The 17892-nt window shown below is 39.9% G+C and overlaps 1 pseudogene; it reads left to right on the top strand.

The window, feature by feature from the left end:
* The first annotated feature begins 260 nt into the window (after positions 1 to 260).
* Positions 261 to 17892, top strand: part of LOC131505115 (52 kDa repressor of the inhibitor of the protein kinase-like) — a 94611-nt pseudogene continuing 76979 nt past the window's right edge.

Raw genomic sequence — 17892 nt, 5'->3', positions numbered from 1 at the left:
GCGTGTCCTCAGTGCTCTGCGCCGAGAGGCGGTGCACCGGCCTGGGGGGGCGGGGTTCCGAGCTGCGCGGGCCCTCGCGCCCAGCCTGGGCCCTCTCCTCCCTGCGTTCCCGGCCCCGGCCGGGTTGGGGTCGCAAGGACATGGCCGCGCGCCTCAGGCTTGTGTGCCGAGTGCCGCCGTCGGCGCGGAGCCTCGGAAGCCCTGGTGTTCTCCCGGGAACCCTCTTAGCCACTCAGAGGGGGCTAACTCTGAAACCAGCATCCCCTCTCCCTAGTTGCCTCCTGCTCCGAGTGGGCTGTTTCTCGCACCTTCCACACGTGGATCGCAACACCTGGGCGCTAGGCAGGGAGGTCAACTGCTCTAGAACTGCACCTTGGAGCGGCCGAGGTGTGTGTGTGCGCGCGCGCGTGGCCCCGCGGGACGTAGGGTGGCGAGGCTCGCGTTGTGCGCGCGCGCGGCCCCGGGCTCGAAGTCAGGAGCGCGCATCGGACGGGGCGGGTGGTTGGGCCGGCGGGTGCGGGCGGGGGAACGACGAAGAATCTGCCCTTTGAAAGGAATTACAATCCATCCATGAAGGTAGTTGGTTGGCAGTGCCCAGGCTGTGGGCTGTGCCCCGTTGGGCATCCCCAGGCTAAAAAACAAAAAGAGAGAGAGAGAGAGAGACCGCAGCCTCTCCCGGCGCTGGTGGCGGAGCCTTGCGGCTGTGGAAGGAGGTGACCCGCAGGTACCTCGTGGGAGTGTTAGGGTGGGAGGGGTGTGTAACCGCGGAGATCTTTCAACTCCTCCGGGGAACTACTCCTCCCAGGAAGAACGGTAGTCTGAGCTTCGTGGCTCGGCCCTGTTATATTCACTTTGGACACTTTGACCACGAATCCTTTGGTCGGCGGGCTGATGGAGGGTGCGACGGGGATTTGAAAGTTATTGGAGTCAAGGAGTTCTCCAGTCATTACCTCCGTGATTTACTCTTGGATCGGCCTAGTCGCTCTACCTTTTTTCTTTAAATTGCAGTTGGACTTACTTTGTGGTGGAAGTAGTTTTTTTGCAAACGCATTATTTAACTTCTTTGTGCTCTGGTTCCTAAAATCGGGACTGAAAACTAAAAAGAAACGATTGCAAAACTCCATGGTGTTTTAACTGCTTCACCATTTTTTTGTTTTAAACCATGAAGTAGGATTGTGTGGGCCTTTTAAATTCCTAGAAAAATCTGTTTCCATATGCGGGATACATGCATTTTAACATATTGCATCTCATCGTAGATTAAGCAAATAACTCGATTCTTTTATATGAGGAGCAGGTATTCATTCATTCCTTAAAATGCGATTTCATGAATAAACCTCCTAAGAATTGATCCGGTTCTCCTGTTATTGTGAAATGGCACAGCAACAAATGAGTAATAGGAGAAACAGAGCATCCCAGACTTAACTAATTACTGATAAATTAAAGATAATTAAAGATTCCATATGGATATATTAGTATAACATTCTCTTGTTTATGCTATTTCCTCATGAATATCAGGGATTCAGAAGGAATCTGTAAAAATAACTGATGGCAATTGGTCAGTTTCTCAGTTTTCCCTTTATCACCATAATAACCACGTCTGTTGTCTATGCTTTCTTTGAGTAGTAACCTCTAGGGTTGTGTTAGCATTGAAAACAAGTTGGCACTAGAAAAAGGAAACAGCACATTCTACCCCCATCCTTCCCTAACTGAATTGCATCACTGTCACCCTGTCAGGTGGTTATCAGTAAACACACCAAGGGGAGGTGGGAAGTTCCACTTAGACTCATTTTACGTTAGTAAAAATAGTTTTTCCAGTTTTCTTTCCATTTGAAGTTCCTCACATGGAAAACAGGCTGGGTGCCTGTTAAATTTTTAAGGATGAAGAGTATATTAAATGTTAACAGTTGAGGCACACTGCTGAAGTAATTAGTGAGTGTTGCAGGATTTCGCACGTCATTGATGAACTGGGCTTGTTATTAATGGAGTTTTTAAAAAATTTTTTTTAATGTTTATTTTTATTTTTGAGAGAGAGACAGAACGCGAGCTGGGGAGGGGCAGAGAGAGGAAGACACAGAATCTGAAGCAGGCTCCAGGCTGTGAGCCGGCAGCACAGAGCCTGACACGGGGCTCACAGGGCTCCAACTCACAGACCATGAGGTCATAACCTGAGTCGAAGTCAGATGCTTAACTGACTGAGCCACCCAGCCGCCTCCCCAGTTTTTTTTAATGTTTACTTATTTTTGAGATTCGGCGGGGGGGGGGGGGGGGGGACAGAGAGAGGGAGACAGAATCTGAAGCAGGTTCCAGGCTCTGAGCTGTCAGCACAAAGCCCGACGCAGGCCTTGAACCCATGAACCATAGGATCATGACCCAAGTCGAAGTTGGATGCTTAACCAACTGAGCCACCCAGGCACCCCTAGAGCTATCTTTTCTTACTGGTCCTTTAAATATTTATCATCACAGTAGCTTTAGGAAGATTGACATAAGTGAGAAACCAGGACATACGATTAAAAAATTTTAATAAGGTTTACCTGTACCCTCTTTTGGTGTATGTTTCTAAAAGCTTAAGTTTAGGGGTGCCTGGATGGCTCAGTCAGCTCAGGTCATGATCTCATGGTTCATGGGTTCAAGTCCCACATCAGGCTGTCTGCTGTCAGCACAGAGCACGCTTCAGACACTCTGTTTATGTCTCTATCTGCCCCTCCCCACTCATGCTTTCTTTCTCTCTCAAAAATAAAAATAAACATTAAAACAAAACAACTTAAGTTTAGCTTTTCGAAGTAGAATCTGAAGGTTAGGGAAACAATTATTTTACTTTCTCAGTTTGAAAAACCGGGATGGTGTAGTTCAATTTCCCTCACACTCTGCTAGGAATCTACATTGCAAAAGGAAATGAAGAATTGCCATGAGCATATGGACAGTTCTTGTCATTATTAGTATATTTCAATGAAAAGGTTTTTATTCTAAACATTGTTTTGTATCCTCCCTTGCAGTTTTCACCTCAATCCCTACTTCTCTGCACTGGAAGACCTGGGTTCAGTTCTTTAGAACTGTTGTTAAATCGTCTTTGAAGGTTTGACCTAGTCCAAGAACTGCCTGACTGATCAGTTTGATTGCTCTGCTTTAGCTAGTTATTTGACAACTTTTTTTGAGTAAACACCTGAGGGTGGGAACCTGTTCAAAAGCAAAGGCTGCTTGGAGGTTATCAACCACATTCCCCTTGACTAAGTTGAATCTTCCTTGGATCGAAGGGATGGGTAAGAAAGAGGATAATTCTTGGGAGGAAGATAGCAAGATGAAACAGATCTGGTCTGGACCCTTTGCAGAGCCTAACCTGGCCAGACCTTAGAGCATTCCTAAAGCACTAACATTCATGTAGCAAGCCTGAGTAAGTTGTGTTTGCTCTCCGTCTTTCATGACAGGCCATGTGGATGCTAAAAACAGTGAAAAAGGCATCTAGCTGGTGTAAATAACCCAGTGCTCTTGGATGCATTTGCTTTCCACGCATTCACCCAGTGGTTCGGTGGATCATAAAATGTGACGTTACCTGACCGTGGGCATGAGGCGAGGTCCACAATTGTGGCTTTGGCCGTCAAATGATTGCCCTCCCTTTTTAGTGGTGCATTTCAAATGTGTGGTCTCCCAATTATTATCATTTTCTGTGGGTGAATTTTATGTTGAGTCTAGTGCCTAGAGTTTGTACACATGTTAGTACTGTGATTAAGTCCCCAACATCTTCATATGATGATAAATTGACTGCTGTGGAGGCTGGTTGCCACCAACTGAAACTTCAGGTTACTTCCTTGTCCAGCAGTTTTACCCCTCAAAGTGATAGCTTTCTGCCCTTTTAATTTTTCCCCTCTCCACCCCCCCCCCCCATATTTCCACCACTCTTCCATTGTGGATAGAAAAAAGAGGGCAAAGAAAGAGGATTATTTACTTATTGTTGTCCACTTTGAAGGTGTGGTAGAGAGGGAGGCCTTACTAGTTCAGGAGTCTCTTTTCTAGGAAGACAGACATTCGGACTATATGTCAGGTTCTTCTCACACCCACCTATCTCTCTGGCATTAGACAAAGTCTAGGCCAACTGAAAGGAGGAACTTACGACTTGAGAGAATCGGTCATTCGGCTACGTGTGATACTTAGTGAACCCCTGCAACAGAAGTTCGAAGCTCTTCGTTGGGGAGCAGAGGGAGAGATGAAGTAGATTGCCATTTGTTGAAATCCAATCCAAAAATTCATCTCTTCCCTGACATGCTCCTTAACCTCCAGCATAATGGGTATTGATCGCAAAGCACACTAAAGTTACAAGTTGAACCTCTGCTGTAGTTTATGAAGGTCTAAAGATATGGAAGTCTGAGGTAGGTCAGTTCCTTCAGAGTAAATGAACCAGATGGACAGCTAATTTTATAGGAAAACTTAATCTTTTTATTTTTATTTTTATTTTTTTAAATTTTTATTTTTTTTAACGTTTATTTATTTTTGAGACAGAGAGAGACAGAGCATGAACTGGGGAGGGTCAGAGAGAGAGGGAGACACAGAATCCGAAACAGGCTCCAGGCTCTGCGCAGTCAGCACGGAGCCCGACGCGGGGCTCGAACTCACAAACAGCGAGATCATGACCTGAGCCGAAGTCGGCCGCCCAACCGACTGAGCCACCCAGGCGCCCCTTTATTTTTATTTTTTTAAACAGCTACAGTGCTGGATCTAACAAGAAATGAGATTTGATTTTTCATGTAAACAGCAATTTTAAGTATGATTTTCTGATACCAAGTTATTTAGAGTATTTTCCTATAAGATAATAGATTATGTGTTAAAAAGAGCTATAAAATATACATAAAGCATTTTGGTGGAAACATTCATTCATCTAATCTAGTAAAGGAAAAGCAAGTACATTTTGAGGATGTCTAATATGAGGGCTGAGTATCAAATATGGATTTTTTTTCTTCTCTGAATCTTGAATTAGTATAAGGTGTCAACTGTTAAGAAGTAAAAAAAAAAAATTGTGAAATTTTAGTAGCTGAAAAAGCAGAATACACTTTTCAAAATTGTCTTGCTGTGTTAATGAGTTGTCTGCATCTCTGATCATATTACACCAGTGCTGCGGTGTTTTTAAAAGATATATTGGCAGTGCATTGTCTAAAATGCAACTCACTCTAAACTATATATATTTAAGTTAAACTTTAGTTTTTAACTTTTTTTTTTTTTATTTTAGAGAGAGAGAGCAGGGGAGGGGGCAGAGGGAGAGAGAATCATTTTTTTCTTTTAAATTTACTTATTTATTTATTTTTGAGAGAGAAAGAAAGTCTGAGTGGGGGAGGTGCAGAGAGAGAGGGAGACTGAGAATCCCAAGCAGGCTTCCTGCTCACTGAAGAGCCCAACCAGGGGCTTGATCCCACGACCCTGGGATCATGACCGGAGCCAAAATCAAGAGTCAGATGCTCAACTGATTGAACCACTCAGGTGCCCCTAACTTTTTTTTATTTGAAAATTTTATTTTTGGGGTGCCTGAGTGGGTGAGTCAGTTGAGCGTCCGACTCCATTTTGGCTCAGGGCATGCATGATCTCATGGTTTCGTGGGTTTGAGCCCCGTGTCAGGCACTGTGCTGGCAGTGCGGAGCCTGCTTGGGATTCTCTCTCCTTCTCTCTCTGCCCGTCCCCTACTTGTGCTGTCTCTGTCTCTCTCAAAATAAATAAATAAACTTAAAAAAAATAATAAAGATTTTATTTTTAAGTAATCTCTATACCCAATGTGGGACTCGAACTCAGAACCATGAGATCAAGAGTTGCATGTTCTACAGACAGAGCCAGCCAGGCGCCCCTAATTTAAACTTTGATAGCAGTTACTTATTACCTGAGTATTCTACCTGTTGATTAAAATGTTTTTTTGTTTTTTTGCTTTTTTTTACAGCCAAGCAAACCATAAAAAGAAAAAGTATTATTTAGTTTTGTCTTCCTTTTCCTGGCGTGCAGCTCCTCTTTTGTTTCCCAAATTGAACACTTTAAAAAAATCCTCCCAAAAGAATAACAATAAAATATATTTTCCTCTTGAGGAGGAAGACATATGCTACATACGATTTTCCCTGGACTCCCATAATTTTGGAGATCCTGTTTACAGACTGCTTTGGGTTCTTATAGGCGTGGTGCTAGAAATGCCCATTTTATGAAGTGTCCATAAATCCTAGGTTGTCGAAGGAAGTCCAGGGGTCTCTCCTTTTGGCTTAGATGGCAGATGATTCAGCTTTTAACCCCAAATCAAATGGTTTTGCTTTTGCCAAAGGCAAGTCCTAAGAATGATTTAAAAGTATATTTTAAACTGTGATTTGTATTTTTCAAAAATGTCTCTTTGCTATTTTTTTTAAGGATTAGTGTACTCTCCTAGGACTTTGACAAAAATGTGTTTTTGCATTGACTTTTTCCCCTGTGTTTTTCTAAGATGGGCTCTGTACAAGAGAGTTAGAGGCTTGCATCTACTGTTTTAGAGATTTCCCACAAACACCACTTTTGGAGAAAGGGGCCTGAGATCTGTAGCTTTATAAAAGCTGTGTTTATCCGAAATTCTTGTTTCAGGAATTTATCAGTTCTGCCCAAGTAACCCCTGCATTGCCGTGTGGAGCTTTGTGGGGCTCTTGTTTATTTTTAGAAATCTGAAGGAATCATTTCCCTTACAGAGCCAGCATCAACTCTGTAATCCCTGAGCTAATGTGTTAATTGTAGTGGCATTTTAAACTTTGGGCAAATGCTAATATCTCATTTCCCCCTTCCATCCATAATAATGATAAAAGCTTTCCTATCATTCACATTAAGCCTCATTATTGAGAACTTCCCTTTCCACACCCTGTCCCTGCTCTGCAACAATGGGTCCCCACCACTCTTCTCTAGAATGGCAGACCTGTTGAGCTTTAAGTCCACAAACCCTTGGGTCTAGACAAACAGGATTCCAGACACCTTGTAAAATTACTTACGAAGCAAAGCCACGCACATCTCCCCTCTTTCTTTTTCTCCTCACCCTTTCCATTTCTGTATCAGCGATATCAATAACTAACATTTATTAAGTAGTTACCATGTACCAGGCAATGTGCATCATGCTTTGGGTGAATTTTTTTTTGCCGTTTGTTACAAATTAGGATATTGAGGCAGAGAGAAGTTGAGTAATTTTTTCAGGGTCACAGAGCTCGTAAATGCTGTGACAGAGCATGCAAGTTACTGACCACAGAATTACAGAGTCTCCTTCCCCAGCACTGAGCAGGGGCCCACTCCTAAACACCTCAGCCTATCCCTTAAAAAAGCAAAAGGAAACAAGGCCACTACATTTTAATAAAGGATACAGGCAAAACTTCTCTGAATAATAATGATATATTCAGTCTAGACACCCACCACCTATCCCTGTGCCCCTAGGAAGCAGGTGCAAAATAAGAAGTAGAAAATGCACAGTGTTTCTGATTTGAGTTTATAGCCACTTATTTTAACTTTCAATTTTATGTGGAGTAGGTAACAACTTCTGCAACTACCAAGGGGATCGTTAACAGTTTCTATGACATTTAAATGATCGAATACTTCCTTATGAAGCTCTGGCTTATTTTGTTCACAGACACACAGTGAAAATCAACTTTCCTGCTTAGGTTGAGCCTATAGGTGGAGAGTGCTGTCAATGACATGAAAAAGCATCAATCGAGTATAAACTGTGTGCTATAGTTTATAGCTTGGCTTATATTAAACCCTTTATATTTATCTTTGATAAGTTTATGGTAATTCTTCAAGGGAGTTGGCATTATTGCATCTGCAGGTCTGTCAGGGTGTAAAGTCAGCTAGAAAAATCTGCATTCATTTGGCATATCTCTTTTAGGGGAAATGGTGTGGGAATGGGCATAATCAAGAAAGTAAACATAAAGTCAGGGATGGTGGTGGAAGGAGAAATACATCATCTACCCCTTTTTATTTTTCTATACTCATTGCAAACATTGCTAATAACATCACTCTTTCCTTCAAGGGTCCGCCACTGATTTACTAGCAATGGCACAAGAAATGAAACTCCTTTGTCATGCTTGATCTAACATATGACGTGTACAGAGTTGGTTTGAAGAGACCCTAATAGATGGTGCTTTTGTAAATTTGTGATGATATGTGTTTGTGGTCCTTTTTGCCTAGGAGGTTATGGAAGGGCTATGAAAATCTTTTATCAGGACTTTTTGCTTTGGAGGGCAAACTTTGTATGAAGAGAATGTGAAGTGGGTACAGCAGGAGAGAGATCATCATCATTAAATACGTAACTAGAAAAATAAATCTCAGGATAGAGGGTCTTGCAAAGCAGCATATGTGCAAAGCACCTATTAGATGCTTTAAGAATGTCTGGAATGTGTCTCATAGTATAATAAATGACTTTATGCAAAATACCCACATTTGCAAGTCAGGGAGCAGCAGGAGACAAATTGAAGAGTCAGGAACAGCTTGTTCTTGGGTCAAACCAGCATTTATATCTTAATGTTTTCAGCTCCAACTAGCTAAATCTTCTAATAAATAGAATTTTGGGACCCAAGTAAGGAGTAAATGATTGAAAAAAAGATGAATTGCGATCATTAAAACCTAACGTTACATTATTCAGTTGGTATTGTGATGTTTAAATGTACACAAAAATGAATATTTGAAAAATTAAATCATTTAAAACCTATGCATAGAAGTTTGCTAAAATACTAGAGCCCTTTGGGGGAATGTTTCCCTAAAGGATCAAACATTTATTAGTTATATCTATTTTATCTTTTACTCTTGGTGTATTTTAACAATTCTCACTTGTATCAAGTAGAGTACATAGTTTTAATCGTATTTATACAAGTTGAACTCTTGTTTACCTCCTTTACCAAATGGGTGAAATGCTATTTATTTACTCATTATAAGTGTAGTACGGTGCACAATTAATTTTAGAACCAGAGAGAGGAGAAAACTCCATTTTTAGTCTCAGTTTCTACCTACCTTAAATTCCAGAGAATTGAGCTTATTCAAGCTGATTATGTTGCAGTGCATCAGTCTTAAGTATGGTCACTTACAAGAACTGAATCATCTTCCTGAATGTTTCCCTGACATCCGGTGTTTGGTGGGGAACCTCAGAAGAATACAGCTTTCTAGTTAATAAATATTTTTGAACAAGAGAACAAAACACATTCTATAGAATAAAAATTTACTCTGTAAGTTGATAACCCCTATAAGGTGTGGAGGAAGACTATATTGAACCTTTGGTTGTTGGGAAAAAATAAGTATTTATTAAGGATAGAATATTCAAAATGGCCTGTGAATTGGTTCATGGTTAGATGAAGGAACGCTTTTTTCTTAACATATCAGGGTTCTTCTGTATTAATGTAATACTCACTTTCATTATACTGAAAAAGGGTATTATAGCATTTTCTTTGCTTTGAGTTTGGTTCTTAATTTTATTTGAAAATGCAGTAGAAAGAAATATTCATATACTTCGGCTTTAAAGCATTAGTTTAAAACAAACAAAAAGCAGAATCAGACCTGTAAGTACGGAGAACAAATTGATGGTTGCCATAGGGAAGGGCGGTGGGGGATGGGCAAAATGGGCGCAGGGCAGCAGGAGATACAGGCTTCCTGTTATGGAATGGGTAAGTCACAGGAATAAAAGGCACAGCAGGGGGAATATAGTCAGTGATATTGTGATAGCATTATATGGTGACAGATGGTAGCTAAACTTGGGGTGAGCATAGCATAACGTATAGAGAAGTTGAATCACTATGTTGTACACCTGAAACTAATGTAACATTGTCCACTCAACTCAAATAACACTATTTAAATACATTAAATATTAATAATCTTATTAATATTAAAATGTTTAAAAATATTTTCCCCATGATACCACAAATACTCAAAGATAAGAATGCCTAAAAAAGATAAAGATTCTATTCTTTTTTACCACTATAAAAATATTCTGAATATGCTAATAGATACAGTGTAAATTACTATTTATAATATCCATTTGTATAATTTATAGACTCAAAAAGAAAAATTAGCTTTTTGAAAATGAGTACAGCTTAGAAAATGTTTTCAATACTGATCCTGCCTGGAAGAAAGGCTTTCATGGTCAAATACGTTTTGGAGATGTACTGTATTCCTGTTAGAAAGTCTCATTGCATATTGCTATAAAAGGCCCTGAGATGTCTGACAATTTAAAAAACTCAAAACTGTCTTACTTTGTTTTAGTTAACATCTCCCAGGTTTATATGATCACGCATCCTTTCATCAGTAACACCTATTAACATGATATAGATTAGAATTCCTTGCAACACATGCAGGGAATCTTTCCTAATATGGGAAAGGATAATTTATTATTTGGGGGAGTGGTTCAGAGACCAACATTGTAATTGCAGTAGATATGTATTTATTTTTATGTGTTAGGATAAATGCGTATCTCATTCATGATTTTACGGCTATTGTTGCTTGGACTGAATCTAAGTTAATGTATGTGAGAAATGAGTAGATTTAAAGAAAGTATAAAGTGAATGATAGTAGAAATGATATAGATATGGCAAAATCGTGAAGGTAGAAGGTGAGTAATTGAAGATTGGGAAATATTAATAGGTTGCAGTAATTTGCATGTGTATATTCAAACTCATCATCAGGACATATAGGGAAGAAGGACAGTAGCTCTCTGGTTCTGGTTTTAAAATAATTTTATGACCTGGAAGAGAAGCCTGTTCTAGACCCAGTTTCCTTATCTGTAAATAGGGATTGCTGGATTGGAGAACATCTGAGGCTGACTTAAGCTCAGCAACATTGATGTGAATGGAAGGTTACAGTGGCCATCTGATCTGCCAACTCCCCTCAGGCACTCAGGTAAAGCTCCTTTGTTGTTGCATAGCTGGAGAGTTGTAATCCTGTAGCTATCTCTACCGGGAAAACCATGGCCAAATGTTGCGCTGACTGCACCTTACTGAAGGTTTACTTGGGCTGTCAGGTTTGCTTTGGTTCCTGGGTGTCGGTGAAGCAGAACGCTTCGTTCGTTGACATGCCATTATTTGGGATCTTTTTGCGCCCTTTTCTCAAAATAGCTGAGCCAGGTTCTTGGATTTGAGTTCTTTGTGTGAATGGGGCACCCTGCAGTTCTAGCTCCAGGGAATTCTCTGGCCTGTGGATGAGACTAATCTGGAGGGCAAGGTTTACTCTCTTTGGTTTTACACCCACCCACCTCCCCTCTCTGCAGTTTTTTGTTATTTTGGAGAATTGTCATCCATATAATGTAGTATTTAGACTTCCAGTCTAGTCTTGTCTTAAATTTTCAAAAATAATGACTTTCTTTAGATAGATTTATCCCTAGGGCTTTTTAGTTTTGATTTTTGTGTTTTTAATGATTCTTGATTTATGAATACGATCCTGCGATCTATTACATTTCTAATGGCTTACGGTTAAGTAACTGTAATATAATGGTTATGTACACAAACTCTATCAGGCTCTGTCACTTACTAACTGACTTTACACAAGTTTCTTAACCTGTCTCTTCCTTTGGGTGTTTTTAATCTTTAAAATAAGGATAATACTACTAATCTCCCTCAGATTAAAATACATTAAAAAACACTCAGTACAGTGCCTGGTAAATAGCCCTCAAAAACTGTTAGCTATTGTTATTACAGCCAGTGTCTAGGACAATTTTTTGGTAAGATTCCTGAACTGTCACTCATATTGGTACACTGTCAGTTGATTTTCTTGAAAGTTCTAGGCACGTAATTATATCACATGAAAAGAATATCAGCTTAAATATGTTTTTCCTGATTTGTTTTTCTAGAGGAACTCTTTACTGGGATTCTTCAGCACAACATCAAATAGTAGTTGAGATGATTTCTGTCTTGTAGTGACGATTCCAACTTTCTTTCACATAATCTATCTACTATAATTTATAATCAATTTTATATCCTTTTTTCAACTCCTCATTATGACATGAGCATTTTTCATGTTAATAAATTTTAGCAAACATTATTTTTCCTAGAGTATATAAAATTGTATATTATAAAATGTAACATAGACACATGTATTAGTATATAAAATATAGGTATAGTTTAAATGATGATAATAATAGGAATATCTGTGTATACACCACACTTCAATAGAATATGAGGAGGCAATTGGGAGCTCTTAGTGCCTTTCCCCACTTGTATCAGGAATTTTTAGCCATCGTTTCCTTTTTATTTTTACTACCAGTGAATAAATATTGCCATATAGATGTATTATGATTTACTTAGTAGTTCCCCTATTGTGATTATTTATACTGGTTTATATTTTGGATGTTGAGACTAGAGCTTTCCCATATTGATGATGCTTTCCATGGGATAGATTCTGAGGAGTGGAATTACTAGGCCAACGGGTGTACGATTGTTTTAAAAGCTTTGGTCAAATATTGATTATCAAATTGCTTTTCAGAAGGTTTGCATGTATTTATATTCCCCCAAAATAATGCATACAAGAATGACAATTTCAGTTCAACAGTCATCAAAACTGAGGGTTAGTAATGCAAAAGGCAAGACATATCACGTTTTTATAGAACTCTTAATTAGGTTGGATTTTTTAAAAGATCAATTAAAATTTTTTGAGCAGTACTCTGTATACAGAAATGTTGATATACTACAAGTGTTTAGCTTGATGAATTTTTACAAAGAGAACACAACTTTGTAACAAACACCAAGATGAAGAAACACATCTCACCCAGCTATAGTTGTGTTCACCTTCCAGTGTAAAGACCATTTTGTGTGCTAAAACCTTTGAAGAAAGAAAATTGACTTTGCTTTGACCAATTTAGTTTTGACAGCCAGCAGCCAGTTTTGAATTATATTCTCCTCATATAGTAAAATAGGATTTATAATTGAGTATAATTAATATATTATAAATAATATAATTCTGATCTCTTTTGAAATGGTTTGATGTCATTTGGCTATCAAACCAGATAACTTTGCAACTACTCAAGAGTTTTTATGTAAGCCATGATAGTGTATCCTATAATGCAGGTACTTTAATTATAGTGTATATAAATAGGGGTTATCTCCATGCTTATTTAAGACTCAGATTCAAGGGACCCAGCTAAGACTCACTGAATCAGCATTTGCATTTTCATGAGCATGTGGGTGATGCTGATGCTTGCAAAGGGCCCCTGGACCACACTTGAGTAATGTTGCTCTAGGGGATAAATGTCTCTTCTGAAGAAAGACATTCTGCAAATGTTGGTAATTGAAGCAGTTACCTAAGACAACCCTTCCACATTTCGTGATCAGTTTTTAAAACATGTAATAAAATATTTTTCATCCGTCAGTCCTTTCTAGACTTTCCTACTATAGACCTAGACACATGGTGTTTAACATAGGGGTGGTACAGTTTGTGTAACCAGAACAGGAAACATCCAGCTCAGAACACACCCCTTGATTGCAAAATCTTTGGAACTGACCTGGTAGAATGGATCTAGCTTTTCAAAGGATCACCCTTAGCTTATTTATCTTGGCAATCTTATGGGTATTATCTGTATTATGTAGTAGCCAGGTGAAACACTGTAACTTAAGGTTTTACCTGACTGTACAAGTAGCAATAAAATGGAAACAAACAAACAACCGACTCGCTCACTCCCGAAGGTGTTCTATTTAACCTAAGTTCACCTGTTTGGTGTTGCAGGTTTGCAAGTGGATCATTTTATAAATGGCTGATAATTCAAATTTTTAGCCAAAAGAGAAGTTTAGAAAACTATCCCTTTGTTTCTTCTCTTTTGACATTGAAGAACACTAAAGTTCATATGTTTTTGGAGAGTCGTTTAGAAAAAGCAGACTGCTTACCAAGTAGTGAGATATTTGGCAATAACTCGTAGAAAAATTTTTGTGGAGTTTGGTTTTGCTTTCAATTATCTGAATTAGAGGTTTTGCTTGTCCTGCTGGACTTGATGGATTAAAGTCATATTGACCCTGATCCTTTGATATTGCTTGACCCCACCTAGTTCTCTCCACTTGCACCACCACCCTGGGCTGATGATGTACTTGCTTCTCCCTGCTGGTCTAGAGCCATGGGCTCCTGTTTCCCCCCGTATTCTTGACCCCTTCTAATTAGTTCTCCACATTACTATCAGAACGGTCTTTTTAATAAAATAAATTGGATCATGTCATTCTTCCACCTCCTCCAGAGGCTTTCCTTGGGTGCAAAGTCCTCATCATGGTCCACAAATTCCTGCACCGTCTGCCTCTGGGCTCCCTTTTCCGACCTCAGCTCAATCCTGTCTCTCTCTTGCCCATTTCACTTAAGATGTTCTTTAACCCGTGCAAGCCCTTTCTTAACTCAGAGCCTTCATGCAGGCTGTTCCTTCTATCTGTAAGTCTCTTGCTACCTGGCTAACTCTTGCCCCTCTTTTCCATCCGTGTTTAAATGCCACATCCTTAGAGAGACCCTCCAAGTCTACATTTTGTCTCTGCAGTGTTTCTCCTCCCTGTGTATTTCTTTTCTCTTGGTACTTATCACAATTTATAAATGCATGTGTTTATTGGTATCTGTTTTCCTCACTCGTGTGTTTTGAGAGAAGAGTTTTAGGCTACGTTGTTCATCATCATGTCCCCAGTCCCTAGCATACCACCTGGTCCTGAATAAATACAAGATCTGTAATTACCCAGTATGTGAGTTACCTACTGCTGTGTAGCAAATGAAGGCACAAGTTTAGACATTTACTTAAAATATTTACTCAAAACAACAAAGAGTTCTCATGTCATAGTTTCAGTAAGCCAGGAATTTTTTTAAAAATTAACTAATTTTTCTATTTTCTGTGGGTTATTAGGGCTGTTGGCAGAAGGCCTCTGTTACATGCCTCATGGTGACTCTATAGGGCTGTTGGAGTGTTCTCACATATGACAGTTGGCTTCTCCTAAAGGGATGATCCAAAAGGCAAAGGGAACTTTGGCTGTCACGTATTGTCACTTTTGCTATATTCTCTTTGTTAAAAGGAAGTCACCAAATACAGGTCACATTTAAAGGGAGAGGAAGTTGGCTCCATTTTTTTTTTTTTTTTAATGTTTATTTATTTTGAGTGATAGAGAAAGAGACAGAGGGAGAGAGTGCAAACAGGGGAGGAGCCGAGAGAGAGGGAAGGAGAGAGAATCCCAAGCAGGCTCCAAGCTGCCAGTGCAGAGCCTGATGTACGGCTTGAACCCAGGAACTGTGAGATAATCACCTAAGGCAAAATCAAGAGCCGGGCGCTCAACGGACTGAGCCACCCAGGTGTCCCGCTCCATCATTTGAAGGGAGGGGTATCAGAGAATTTGTGGGCATATTTGGAAACCACCACAGTTCTTCCTCTAGCCATAATTACTTATATTGCCTCCACGTGAAAAATATCCAAACCCCTCCTACCATCCCCCCCCAAATTGTATTCATTTAAATTATGAGCTTGGAATGTGGGATGTTAGCTTCAAAATCAGGTCCAAGTATGGAGAGACAAGTTCATGGGCGTAGTCCCTTACATATAGCTCCTTTAATACCATTCCTCTTGATCTTAAGACCAGTGAACTGAAGAGACAAGTTATCTACTCCACCCCAGCCAGCCTACAATGGTGGGATGGGCCTAGCAGAACCACTGTAAACAGTTCTGTCAGAAAGAGGGTGAACCGAATGTGCACAGTAGTGCTTGGTCCACGCAGTTCTGATTTCTCGCTGGGCACAGGTTAACAGTTCTTAATTAGGAATCAAGTCTTGGAAATAATGCTCCTTGGCTCTTTGCTCTTATTTTCAAGCTCTCAGCCATTTTTTTTTTTTTTTTTTTTTTTTTTTTTTTTTCCATGAGAGGTATGTGTTTGCAGCTCAGTAGTCAATGTGTAGCTTACTTCCTGCTTGTAGAAGTTTGGGGTATAAAGTCCTCTTTTCACTTTGTATTATCTCTGTCCTTTTCAGTCCGAGCTGTTGATATCTATATCAATGTGTTATATGTAAAAAGTATAAATATTTACAAGACACAGAAATTATATGGAAGAAGAGATTAATTCTTATCCTGTGGGCAGGGAGGGACTGGGAAGGCTCTAAGACAGACAGCAGCATTTTCAAGACTGAGTAGAAATCCATTAGGAAGACCACACAGACAAGAACAATCTAAATATAGGGAAGAACATGTACAGAAGTACCACTGGACTGAAACGGTAACATGTATACAGGGACTATGTATAGCTTGCTATTGAGACAAATGGCTCAATGGCAAATGGCTCCAAATGGCTTGCCAAGACATTTGGATTTTATTCTGTAACTCAGTATTTCTCAAAATGTGGTCTACCAACGTCTCACATCCAAATCATTTGGGGACTTTCCTGAACCCCACTCTAGACTTACTGAACACATATTCTGGACCCTCTGGAGGAGGAACTCAAGTTGAGTTTTAAGGTTAGCTGCTCTAAGGGAGTTAGAAGGTTCTCAGTAGGTTCTCAGCCTGATTTACATTTTTGATAAATTACTTGGGGAGCCGTGCAGAGGGTGGTAAGATGGTGAGAAAGGGAGATCAGTATGCAAGCTTTTGCGATGGTCCAGGTAAGAGAAATGGAAGGCCTATGGAGATGTAAAAAGGAGAATATAAGAGTTGTAACAATAATGAAGATCACACAAATAGAAGAGATTGATACAATGAGGTTTTTGTTTATACACATATAGACATATTGAAATTTACAGTGCATACATGTGTAAAGTTTTATGGGAACACAGGAGGCAGAAAATAACACTAGTATTCAGAGAAATGAGGTGGAGAAGAGTGGGAGTGATATTTGAACTGGGGACTTGAAGTATGAATAGGAGTTCATAAAACAAACAAAGGAACTTACATGTAGCGAAGAGGCATAAGGCAAAGTGAGGATCTGATATGCTTTGAAATAATGAGAGGTTGGGTTGGATTTGAATGTAGTTGCTTGAGGGAGAGGTGGGATATGAAGCAGGAAAGAGAAGTTAAGGTCTCACCAGAGTGGCTTGCTGATCCCAAGGCTATTTCCTCCTCTTCCTGAGCACGCACATTTCCCAGTCTTTCTTGCAGTTAGCTGAGGCCATGTGATAGAGTCCTCATGGTTGCAATGTGTGTGGAAGTGACTTGCATCGTTCTAGACTTCTTTGCACCCTTAAAAGTCTCCCACAAGCTAGTCTCCATCTCACTGTAAACATTTGTGGCAACTTTAGAAGTCACTTATAGAAGATGGTAAAGCCATAAGACGACAATGCCTAGGTTCTTGAATCACCTTTTGGAACATAGGTGCCTGCAGATAAGGAACACCCTTTTTGGATTCAGTATAAGGAAGAAACTGACTCCCTGGGTTTGAGCCATGGCATATGCTTGCCATGCAAAGGAATTGGGACATTGCCTCATAGGTGAAGAGTCATTTCCAATAGGGAGTGATGTGATTTGGCTTGTTTTTAGGGGAAAATCATTTTCAATACATAGTAAAGAGAAGCCCTGGGGTAACGTCTTCCACAAACGTTCAAAGGCTGTCTAGTGAATGGGGAATGAGATTTTCTAGGGCTAAGGTGCAAACCAAATATTGAATGCTTGCCTAAGTGAAAGCTAAGGGGAAAGGAGTGCATCTCTACTAGAAAGAAATTCCTAGCAGTCAGAGCCGCTTGTACAGAGGTTTCTTCAGTGAGCTTCCTCTCCCTGAAGAGATAGCCAGAGTGAGGCTGGAGGACTTCTGCTCGCTCAAGTCTTTGGTGGGGGCCTGAAATAGGACACTTGTAGGATGTTTTCTATTTGAGATACCATGACCCAAAGCGATTATTTCAGTCTAAATTAACAGACATGTGCATATATGCCCCATACAAGCCATGTGATTAATCTCTTCTTTATTTATGCCATTACACATATGTTTGTATTATCTAAGCACTGACTTTGAATTCTCTTGTTTCATTTTATGT

Source organism: Neofelis nebulosa, chromosome 1 (assembly GCF_028018385.1).
Source record: "Neofelis nebulosa isolate mNeoNeb1 chromosome 1, mNeoNeb1.pri, whole genome shotgun sequence".
Lineage (NCBI taxonomy): Eukaryota > Metazoa > Chordata > Mammalia > Carnivora > Felidae > Neofelis > Neofelis nebulosa.
The sequence above is the reverse complement of the archived record's forward strand: the minus strand, read 5'-3'. Positions and strand labels throughout refer to the sequence as shown.